This window comes from Dendrobium catenatum, unplaced genomic scaffold, assembly GCF_001605985.2.
Source record: "Dendrobium catenatum unplaced genomic scaffold, ASM160598v2 fragScaff_scaffold_1247, whole genome shotgun sequence".
NCBI lineage: Eukaryota > Viridiplantae > Streptophyta > Magnoliopsida > Asparagales > Orchidaceae > Dendrobium > Dendrobium catenatum.
In genome coordinates, this window is record NW_021319709.1 from 1 (window position 1) to 11,822 (window position 11,822).

The window sequence follows — 11,822 nt, forward strand, 5'->3', positions numbered from 1 at the left end:
AGAAGAAGATGTTACGCATTAAGTACGCATATAAAACGCAATAAAATACGCAAAGCATACGCGTATTATACGCATACTATACGCAACGTGTACGCGTACTATACGCGTTACATACGCAACGTGTACGCATACCATACACAATGTACGCAAATGATGAGAAAAATATCAGCAGAAATCTAGGGTTTTTTACACTAATCGTTTTTCTTTATTGGAAGTTTAGTTTTATAATTTAAAGATCCAAAGTATTTATTATAAAATGTTAGGATTTGTCTTCAACATATACGCAGAAAATAAGAGAAATTTACGCATATTATACACATTGTGTACAAAGAAAATACGCAAATGGTGAGATAAATATAAACTTTTATAGTTACTCAGAATGATTTTAATTTATTTTTTGGTTTCTTCAGCAAATACACATTGAATATCAAAGATATCCGTTGTTCATTTTATGTCAATATAAGAATTTTCGCACCTTTCTCTTTGCAGGTGAATCATTTCCCTCGTCCATGATGAGCAGAAGAGATTGCTGGAGGAATTCAGAAGATATATTTTGCAGGAAGCTCGGGAGAAATAGAGCGAATGGCCGAAATGTGGAATTTGGAAAATGTTAAAATTTTTCGTCTTTTTCATTGTATTTACTGGGCGGGCCTCGTATTATTTAGTCTTGAAATGACAAACGGATCGGGTCTTAATTTTTCACATTAGCACGCCACGCATTATATTTTTATTGACGACTATTAAAGACTGAACACATACATGTGATAGAATACCTCACATAGAATAATTTCTCCGAATTCACAGCTCCCTTAGAGCAGCCTGCGGATTCCGCACCGAATATTTTCTCCGGCACCCTACCGGCCTACTCACTATTTTGACGCCCGATCCGCTCCCTCTGGCTACGTTCCCCGCTCTACATCCAGTTTTCTCCGCCGTATTTCCTCTCTGCGTGCTATGCTCTCGTTGCTTTTCTCTTACCATTCTCCTTACTTTTCGCTACCTTCTCTTCTCTTTACTCTACCCGGCCCGCCTCATCCCTTTCTATCGATCGCCCAAAACTGTGCCCCTCTCAGTTTCCCGTGAACTTATGGCAACTGAACCCTACTCCCTGTTCCCTTCCTCCTGATCCTGTCAATCCTCTGCTTCCTAATTTCTCGTCCCCCAACTTTCAACATCTGCAATTACAGAGGAAATCAAGTTTTCAAAATCCCTATATCGCCGTCATCCTCAGTTTCCCAATCGCCGATATATGGAAGTTTCGGCGACCAGGTTTACAACTCGTTGCTAAGGCTTAAATAACTGGTCCCTTTACATCAAATCCTCTCCGAGATGTTTGAGGCGCACGTAAGATTCTTCAGCTGATTGTCCGTGACACTTGCTATACTTGTATGAAGGGTTCCGAATCAGGATTGGAGACTGGTTTCATTGAAATATATGCTTTTTCTCTTTATTGTCGGGGGTATGGTTTAACGGGGTTTTGAAAAGCATTTTTGCATACTGTATTGAAATATTTCATGTTACTCTTAATTTATGGGCAATTCACGATACGTCATAAGTTATATTTCAGGTAGTGCCTGAAATGTTAAGGAGTTAGTTGCCATGTCATTCTTGAATATTATAGCTGACATAGCTTAATTGAAATTGTAAAGCTGCCAGTTCATTTCCTTATCCTGGTAAAGGTTTTTATTAGGTTGGGTATGAATCATTTTTGAAATGGGATCTGTAATCACGGGCAAATTATTGGGTCAGGTGACCGAAGCCATCTCTCCGTTCGGTTGCCAATAAAAATGCGACATCTGTTAGGCTTTTTTTTAATTTAATAATAACGCTTATTGTCTTTTCAGATTACACCGAACCCGATTAACGTCTTTTCATTTAACTTTTAAGCATTGCGCCCTATTTTCTATTTACAATCCCAAAGACCAAATAAAGACTCTGGTAAAGAAAAAAACGGTCAACCAGAAAATTGCAAGAAGAAAATACTGCTCAGCGAAAGGGAAGTGTAAGAGGCATGGAAAGTGAGTGCATGAATCGGAAGGACTTGCATGAAATCGAAGGCCGTGCATGAATACAGATAATCCGAAACCTAACTAGGCCTGAAATTCCTCTTGGTTCAACATTATCGGTAAGTTTAGAAATTGTACAATCATTCAGTTTTAATATTATCGCCCTTCGCAGAAAGAAGACTAGGTTTCAGCTCATTAGTTTAGGATCTTTGATTTTGCGATTTTTAAGCAGAATAAATTTCTTTTGTCGAAAAAGTTAAAAAAAAAAAAATCTAATTTTGTTGTTTCTTTAGCTTTCATTATTGATTTTAGGTTGAAGATGATAAATAAAAAAAAATTAACTTGTCGCTTATATTGTGCGCTATAGTTACGCTATGGTGCGCTTAAGTTGCGCTATAGTTGCGCAATAGTCCTATATGTGCGCTATATTGCTTAATTGCGCTATTGTGCGCTATGTCCGCATAGTTGCGCTATATAGTTTGACGCTATACTTCTATAGTTGCGCTATAGTTGCGCTAACTTGCGCCTATAGTTGGCGCTATAGTTCGCTCGATAGTTGCGCTATTGTTGCGCTATAGTTGCCATACTTGCGCTACTTGCGACTTTACTTGCGCCTTTACTTGCGCTTAGCGCTACTTTTGTTTCAGGCTGGTTTATAAAGATGAGACAGAAGCATATGAATGTTTTTGCACTTATGCTCACATAATGGATTTAGTGTCCAAAGATCATCACAGTTTTTGGCCAAATTCTAGAAAGATAAAATCGAAGACCTTTTTTTTCAAAAGCTGGTTTCAAGAAAAGTGACACATACTTCAGGAAGAGAAAGATATCACATAGACCCAGTTTCAGAACGTTTCAAGAAAAGTTTTGTATCGCAGTAATGTCAGTCCACCTGTATTTTTCCGGCCTCACTCATTGGTACATTGTCAAGACAATAAAAATCTCTGCAAAAAAACAGACAAAATTTATTATAAGCGAACCATAGCGCAACCATAGCGCAACATAAGCGCACTACAACCATAGCGCAACTATAGCGCAAACCTTAAACATATATTTGCATCAGTAAACGAAAAAATTACCGTCACTTCTCATTAAATAAAATAATTGGCTGCATTATCTTGAGTAAAGATATAAATCGGTATACCCTGCCTCTAAAAAAACGTGGTCTTATTTCTGAATCGGTTGGTTTATTCAAAGAAAAATATATCCAAAAACCAAACTGTATAATCCAAAAATAAAAATTTTAAAGTTAACATTTAAAAACATTAAACATGGAATAACCAGTAGAGTGGAAACTTACCAGTAGAAAGAGGAAAAAAGCCATTGATAGTAACCCAATGGTTTTTGTTGTTGAATACTTCAAAAAATTATGTTAACTCCGCAACCATGAAGTTCCTTAAGCATGAAGACCCAATTAATGGAAGCGAACTCACTAAATATTTGCAAAGTTGTGAGCCTTCTAAGGGGTTTTGACTATTTAGTGAAAAAAGGTTAGATACAAAAACATAATAAAGGTTCTATTTGTTGACATTATCAGATAACTCTGTCTAATTTTGCAAAATCTGTTTTAAACTTCAGTTGACAAGGTCCATTTTAGAGTGATGCAATCCTCCATTTTATATCAATGCCCTGTTTTGGCAAACCTGTCAGAAAATTTCAGTCGTTAAAGTTTAAAAAACATATAGCTATAAAAATCCATATTCAAATATTAACCTATCAACAAATGCAACCATCGTCAGAAGTGAATTTCAAAACATGACCCAGGACGATGAAGCCTTCATCAGCAGACTCCAAAATTGAGAAACCTCAAAAGAAGTGGTAATGCACTGCTGGAAAGCGGGGAACTTCAAAAATTGATGAATGTTCAGATCCTTTAATGTTTGCTCCACTTCATCACAATGATCTCGACATACAGTCATACACAATGTTCCGGAAAGAAGAACATAAATCTAGATGTTACTGACCTTTTAGTGCGTCCTCACATAAAAACAAGAAAATCAAACCATAGCGCAACAATAGCGCAACCATAGCGCAACCATAGCGAACATGCACAATACGATCATAGCCCAATCATAGCGCAACCTTACATTTCGTAATTATTAGCTTCAAGAAGTTCAATTCAGAAATAAAAACAAAAATTTAACACCTCACTTGAAACATATATGCTAGTATACAACTATTACTAAACCCTAAATGTTAGAAGATAGCTAAACACTTTCGTATCATTTGCTTCATTCATTTACGAAGAGAAGAAGCGTGAAAAATAGAAAATAAACATTGAACAGTACATTACATTAAGCAAACAATGGTAAAATTATAACCAAACCTAAACCTAAAATTTAACATTAACTTAAACGTAACGAAAGCGAATAAAGCCGCAAGTTAGGCGCAACCATATACCTCTTCCTGATTGAATGATCTTCTACAGGTTCGTCGTCTACCTCCGCAGGAATAAGCTATTGCAGAACAAGGAAATGAGGAATCCGAGCGCTTACAATGCTGGAGCTGAGAACAGTAAAATTGTCGCGCGGCGTTTCCATTCTTTATTTTCGGAATTCAAAATGAAAAGCGTTATCGGGTCGGGTCGCTAACTCTGAAAAACATAAACTGTTAATATATAAATTAAAAAAAGCCTAACAGAGTTCGCATTTTTATTGGCGAAGCCGAACGAGAGATGGCTTCGGTCACCTGACCCAATAATTTGCCGTAATGTAATCACGAGGCTGTGTGGGGTCATTTTTTTGTTTTTCAAAACATGTTGGATTTTGTATTTTTAGCTCTTTTTGGTTCTTGTTTTTGAAAACAAATCAAATCTGTTTTTTAAAATGCTTAAAACTACATTTAAATATTTTTTAGGTGCTGGCAAATTTGTTTTATAATAAAAACCACTGGTCATTACCACCACCCATTACTAGCCGCATTATGCAATATTCAATAAAAACAAAAAAACGACACTTATTGAAAGCCAAATTGCTACCACTGTCTGCTATAGCCACATCATGCAATAAAAACTAAAACGACAGTTATATATATACAGTGCTCCCAAATGGCCACTGACTTTTTTAAACTGCTGCCCGTAGAAAAGTGAACCTTCGAATTATTTTGTTTTTAGTTTTAGTTTGCCTAATTGGTGGAAAGGTTTGTAATATTGTTTTTTTTTTTCTAGATACAGGTTTGAAGCATGTCAGCATGGCTCTGTTTTGATTTTATGCTTCTTTTGGTGTCTGTCTCTGACATGCTGCTTGTATCAAGTTTTCCTTCTGTATTCTTATGCACACCTCAGTGATTTATTTGAGTTTTCTGTTCGCATAGGTTTTTTGTTTAAAAGTGTTATTTCGGAGGTAGTTATGGATTTTCTATCTAATCTCCTTTTGATTTTTAATTGTTTAATATTATTTGTTTATTGCCTTAAAACTTCCCCTCTTGATTCTTGTATTCTATTAATCTTTTGTAGCCAATGTTTTACTTCACATTGGTACACAATTCTTTAGGTTTAGCCTTTTCTTTGAAGTGAAGACTAAATTCTTAGTAAAAACATTTACTAATTGAATCAGCATACTCGAACCCTTTAAAGGGCAACTAAAAAATGTGTTTGTGAATAATCTTCTTCCTAATAACTAAAAGATGGTTCTTATACTTATATCTTGACACATAATGAATAAAGTACCATAACATGAAAAAAAAAAAAACAAGGATTTAAATGCAATTTCATAAAGAACCAGCTATTTGAACCATTTATTGGTCTGGAAGGTCCTTTCAGTCAATCTTGAACTCAGGTTGGGTATAAATCGTGATTACTTGGAACCATCGTGGAATTAACCTGATGGCTTGCATCACATTAAGCTTATGTTGTTGTCAAATTTGCAGTATCTACTATTATTTTATGTTAAGCATCCCATAAGCCATTTAGTCCATGGTGAGTTGGCCTGGTTAACTGTAGTTTCCTTGAACCTCACCTTTTGTTAGGTTCTGCATCTGTCACAATCCCACTACAGCATTGATTTAGAATTGTCTAAATACTTAGTTTTTTGGTATACTTTTCTGCTTTAGCCCTTCTTGATATTGTTCTAAAACAGATTATTGACATCCTTTAACTTAAGTTATGTTTTACTTGACGCCTTCATTTTAATTAATGATATTCTATGTGCTGTAAATATACAATGGAGTGTTCTAAATGTTATTATTTTCTTCCCCAGCACTTCAAAAAATTCTAACTCTGTTGAGCTGCTGTGGAAATTGCTTTGTTCCGTATTATATTACAAAAATAAAGCCTTACAAAGCTGTTGAGGCCTTTATCATACATAAGTACATGCATTTTTCTGACTTTGGCACGGAGAGTTTATTTATATGTTCCTGTTCATGGCTCTTTATATTGTTGCTTGGTAGATGACCAGTACGTTTTTATTAACTGTTAATTGAACTTATGTGCAGCTTCTGACTGTTTAATTCATGTTTATCATTTAATTTGTAATTTATTGCAGGTTCTTTATCTGCTTCGGAAATATTTGGGTGAATATATTGAGGGCCTTTCTGTTGAAGCTCTTAGAATCAGTGTTTGGAAAGGTTTTTTTTGGTCATATAATCTTTATTTAATGTTTTCTTACTAAAAATGTAATGTTCAATACATAATCTGAGCATTAGATATTTTTAGTGTTTTCATCATTGTAGATACATGACCCATGCTTTGTATTTATCCAATTATTCTTATGCATTTTGTGGCATTGTCATTTATTCATAATTTATTGTAGCTCTCCTTTGATATTACTTGTAAATTGAAATCAAGTTACACAAAATGATAAAGTTTGCTAGCTTTCATTATTTATTTTGTTGTAATTAGTTATCAATACGTATTTTAAACTTCATAAATACCCCAATACAAGGACCAATTTTTTCATCCTCAAAATGATAGAACAAAATAGTGATGAGTTTGCAGTAGTTAACCTGAATTATAGGTCATTAGAGGTTGCCAAGGGACTTTAGTAAGGTTTGGCCGGACGCGGTGAGCTCGGACAATGTACAATAGTGTCCATTCAAGCTCATGAAAATGGTAAAGAATGCTAGCTTTGATTATTTATTTTGTTGTAATTAGTTATCTATATGTATTTTACAATAACAACAACAACATCAAGCCTTTATCCTACTACATGAGATTGGCTACATGAATCTTTTTTTTTCCATTGTGTCATGTTATGAGTCAAATTCTCATTTAAATCTAATAAGGAAAGGTCATTTCTAATATTTTTTAACCAAATCGGACAATGTACAAAAACAAAAGAGATTATCACCTTTGAGTAACCTAGTAAATCCTTTACACTCCACTTACAAGAAATCTCTCTCAAACACTCTCCCAAATCACCCTTTCACTTGCTCTCTAAGAAATCACGAAGACCAGATTTGTATCAGTCAGTTTCTAAGGACCTTTTATATGAAAGATACGAAAAATTGTTCAAAAAATTTAAAATTTCAATTTTGAGCGTACACGATCGTACAGTACCAGCCACATTTGTCTCGGACGAATAATTCAAAATTGGCTCGTACGGTCATGTACGAAATATTTTCGTACAGGCATATCGTACAATAGAATAGGTATATTGTACAGTACAAACAGTTATAAAAAAATTCATATTCGTATGGACCGAAATGTTTCCCACAATTTTGTACTCTGGACGTTCTATACGAAATCCAAATCATCCCGGACGAACAGCTTAAAAAATTGACATGTTCGTCTGGACAAAAAATGTTCCCCACATTTTTGTACTTTGGACGTTCTGTACGAAATCCAGATCGTCCCGGACAAACAGTTCAAAAATTGACATGTTCGTCTAAACGAAAATGTTCCCCACATTTTCGTACTCTGGACGTTTTGTACGAAATCAACTTCGTACAGTGCGAACAGTACTTAGAAAAATTTTCTCGTCTAAGCTTTGATTAACTGCTTGCTGGAGGAAATAACTGATCAAATCGTCCCATACGAACTGAAATCGTACAGTACAATTAGTTTAAAGTTTAAAAATTTATAATTTTTTTTTAACACTCCCCAGTGTGTATGTGCACGGTTACTCAATTACAATCACACTCTCTCAGACTCAATAAAAGTGTAAAAATACTGACTCCAATTATAATGAACCCTATGCAAATCTGACTTGAAGTCTTCAACAGTTTGGAGTATGATTTTCCTAAAATGTTAGTACACACAAAACAAAAATAATATATCCAATATATGTTAGGAGAAACAGTAAAAAAATATTTGAAATCATCAAAAAATACACATGATATGAAAACATAGTTATATAAACTAAGTTGCAACAAGGATGCCATCATGCCAGCAGTTAAAGGGTCGTGGGATGATGTTTCGACTCCGGTGGGCGGCAGTAGTGACGTCAACGATTTAGCCAGAGAAGAAAAATCGTTTTCTCCAGTTCATTGATTCGAGTTAGCCGGGTCAATTCGGGTTTTTAGGTCAACTCGAACCCGACCTGTTTTTCAGATTGGTCAACAATCTGAACCCGGACCCGACCCATTTCACAAACGGGTTAACCCGAACCCGGATTTTTCTGGGTTGGGTTTTGGGTCATGTCAACTTTTGATACCCCTACACAGCAGTCGCCACGTGGCTTGTCAAGGCTTATTTCTTTTTGAAAATTGAATAACTTGATTTTTTTTTTGAAAATTGAACTTATTTCTTGACGAGGCTTGTCTTCTTTCTTGATGAGGCTTGTCTTCTTTCAAAAAGTTATAATATTTAAAATTTCAAGCTTTCATTAATCAGAAAATAATAATTGTAGAATTGATAACCTTAGCACTACCCAAATATGAGCTTTTCATGTGACTCACTTCGCTGGTTATCTACCAAATTATTACTTTTTTGAAATTTAATATTTAGTTAAGTGGAGGATGATTTGTGGTTAGTAGTATTGTTCATAAGGATGCATCTTTAAGGTTCTTGACGCACAATTTTGGGATGTAGGCATACTATCATTTGCATTTTTGTTTGATTGGACTGAACTTTTCTGTGAATAAATATTAGAAATTTTTTTTACATGAAATGAAATGATGCACATATAAAGTCCTTTGCTGATCTAAAACATTTTTGATGAGGACATCGTCAGCATTTTTCGACACACGTACCTTTATGAGACGCTGGAGATCGACGGCCACGAGCATGAGTTGTATTTTGCATTTTATGTGAGTTTATATTTATTTTGATGTTTTTCCCGCTTTTGCCCTTATGGGCAATTGAGTCGCTTATGTAGCCGGAAGGCATTTGTGTCATTTCTTGTTATTTCCATTTTGGCCTAATTTATATGAGGCCTCATGCATTGTAATTTCATTTTGGTTGATGAAAATTTTAGAGTTCATGTTCTCTTGTGAGTGCAACCCTCCTCGTCTCTAGTGATTCGTAGGAGAAACTAAAGATCTCTTTTGTGAGTTCCTAGTTTTCCTATCCTTCTCTTTTTCTTTAATTCTTGAATCAATTCGTCGTTGCGGAGACGAACGCTTGTGGATCCTCTTTGTGAGTTCCATGGGAGGAGACGCATGAGGTTTGAATTCCCCTTTGAAATTACTTCCAAGTTTTCTCCCGCAATTCTCATGGCCGCCGCTTCCCTCTTTCCCTAAGCCCCTTGCCGCCGGCCACCCTGGGCCGCTCAGGCCGCCGGCCCCTCTTCCCAATTTTCCTTCCCACCGCTCCACCGCCGGCCACTCTTGGAGTTTGAAATTCTGAAATTCAAAAGCTCTCATGAGGCCTTTGATACTTTCCTAAATTTAGCTCCTTAATTTGAGGTCTCCAAATTAATTAGATTTCAATTTGAATTTTGGAATTTCAAATTGGTCTTAATTAATACCCTCTTCATTAGAAACTCCCTAGCTTAAAAACCTAAATATAATTTCAAATTTTATTTAAAGCTTTGTTTAGCCAAGTGGTCCCCACCATACTTAAGTTAAACATTTTCTCCCTCTCTATGCTTGGCCGGCCTTCCCCTTATTGTTTCTATTTAATTGCCACAATCACCTCTCTAACTGCTCCTCTCACAGTTAAATTCCAGATTTCATCAGTTTTAATATTCAGATTCAAAATCTGAAAACTGAAACGGATTTCCTCTCTCCTTAGTTGCTCCCTCTCCACTACTCAGCCCCATCCACTCCTTATTGCCGCTCTCTCCCTATGGGAATTTAAATTTGAAAACTCTCATTAATCCCTTTTTTCTCTCACCCAAAAACCTAGAATAATTCAGGTTACTGAAATTTTCTTGTGGCTCTTCAACCTAGCCGCCCCATAACTTTTCCCTCCAACTAACTTCAGTTTTTTATTCCACAGATTTCCAAAATCTGAGATTGGAAATCAAGATTATTCCCTCTCAGATTTCCTCTCCTCCCCTTCACGTGGCTTTGGTTTTTCCAGAGTCTTGTGTTAAGTTTTTCCTCCTAAATAAGAGTTGGAATCCCTTCAGTTTCTGAGAAGAAAAAATCTGAAACATTTTCTGATTCTCTCCAAAGAATTACCTTCAGCTTTGTAGAAAAGAATTTGGAAAACGGGAAGTCTTTCTGAGATTCCTTTTTCCCATTGAGAAACATCGATGCGTATCCACTACACCTTAGTTGAGACGTGATCGACGAGCAAGGTCAAAAGGGACGTTGGATCATCATTGGACGACACATCTCCACCACTCCGGCCACCTATCCAAGAACGACGATCCTAGGTTCCTTCTTCCTGGAGCCGACCTCGATTCGCTAATGTGGAGACTCTTCTACCCGCTAAAGCCTAGACATTTGAGCGTATGGGCTCCAAAGATGAAAGTTCTCTCATATTAAATCGTGGATTCTTGTTTATTGTCGTAGCGTAACAATTATTATTGGGCGTTTTCTTGAAATTGTTTGGTTAATCGATTCACTCTTCTTTGCCTAAGCAAGTTAAAAACTAAGAATCTCTAAGGAGCATCGTTGTTATAAGTAAATAAATTTATTATGGGAACACTTCGTAATTCCCGCTCTCTTTAATTTCTTAAAGTAATCCCCTATTGTTTCACATTAATTTTCTGATGTAATATCCTGCACCATATTGAAGATGTATGTGGATATAATATCCTTTGCAATATACTTGTGGGAATGATTGTCTTTTCCGAGTATTTATCAGAAAATGTTATTTGTACCAGAACATTTTATTGTTAGCAATTGAGCTCTCTCTCATATTTGATGACTTTTTGGTTGCCTTTGATTTTGTTCTCTATTTATTAATTCTGTAAGAACTGTTTAATTGAATTAAATTTTTACATTATGCATTGATGAGAATTTTTTCTTATTTGAATTTCCTGTTATATACGCTGGGTATCATATTTTTAAACTGTGTTCTAAAGTCTCTCTCCTTATGAATGTTGTCCTATAGGAGATGTTGTTTTGAAAGACTTGAGATGAAGGCTAGGCACTGACTCTTTGAAGCTTCCTGTTACAGTCAAAGCTGCTTATAGGCACTATAAAATTACCAGTGTTTTTTTTTTTTTTTTTAATTTCGCGGATATTCAAATCTTTCTTCTGAGCAGGTAAAGAGTTCCTTATGGAGTTGTTTTGTAAATGTGTAGTATTTGAATTATTCTTTACAATAAGTTTTTTGATTTAGTTTTTTGTTTTATGCTTTAAATGCTTTCAATGTTGAAATGTTTGGTTGTGTTATAAAGCTTAGGCTATTTTCTTTAGCATTCATTAATTGTGAAAGTATGCATAACCATGGAGCATTGTGCTAAACTCTGTTGAGTTGGAGTGCATCTTATCTGCAATCAAGGCGCAGGGCCTTTTTTTTTGGAGTGGAATGCCCTTTCTACC

The 11,822-nt window shown here is 35.6% G+C and overlaps 1 long non-coding RNA gene across 1 annotated transcript; it reads left to right on the top strand.

Moving 5' to 3' along the window:
* The first annotated feature begins 772 nt into the window (after positions 1-772).
* On the top strand, positions 773-11,437 carry LOC114580763. The gene is made up of 3 exons (XR_003702327.1): positions 773-1,344; positions 6,488-6,569; positions 11,389-11,437. It is a non-coding gene; the product is annotated as an uncharacterized LOC114580763 (long non-coding RNA).
* The last annotated feature ends 385 nt before the right edge of the window (positions 11,438-11,822 follow it).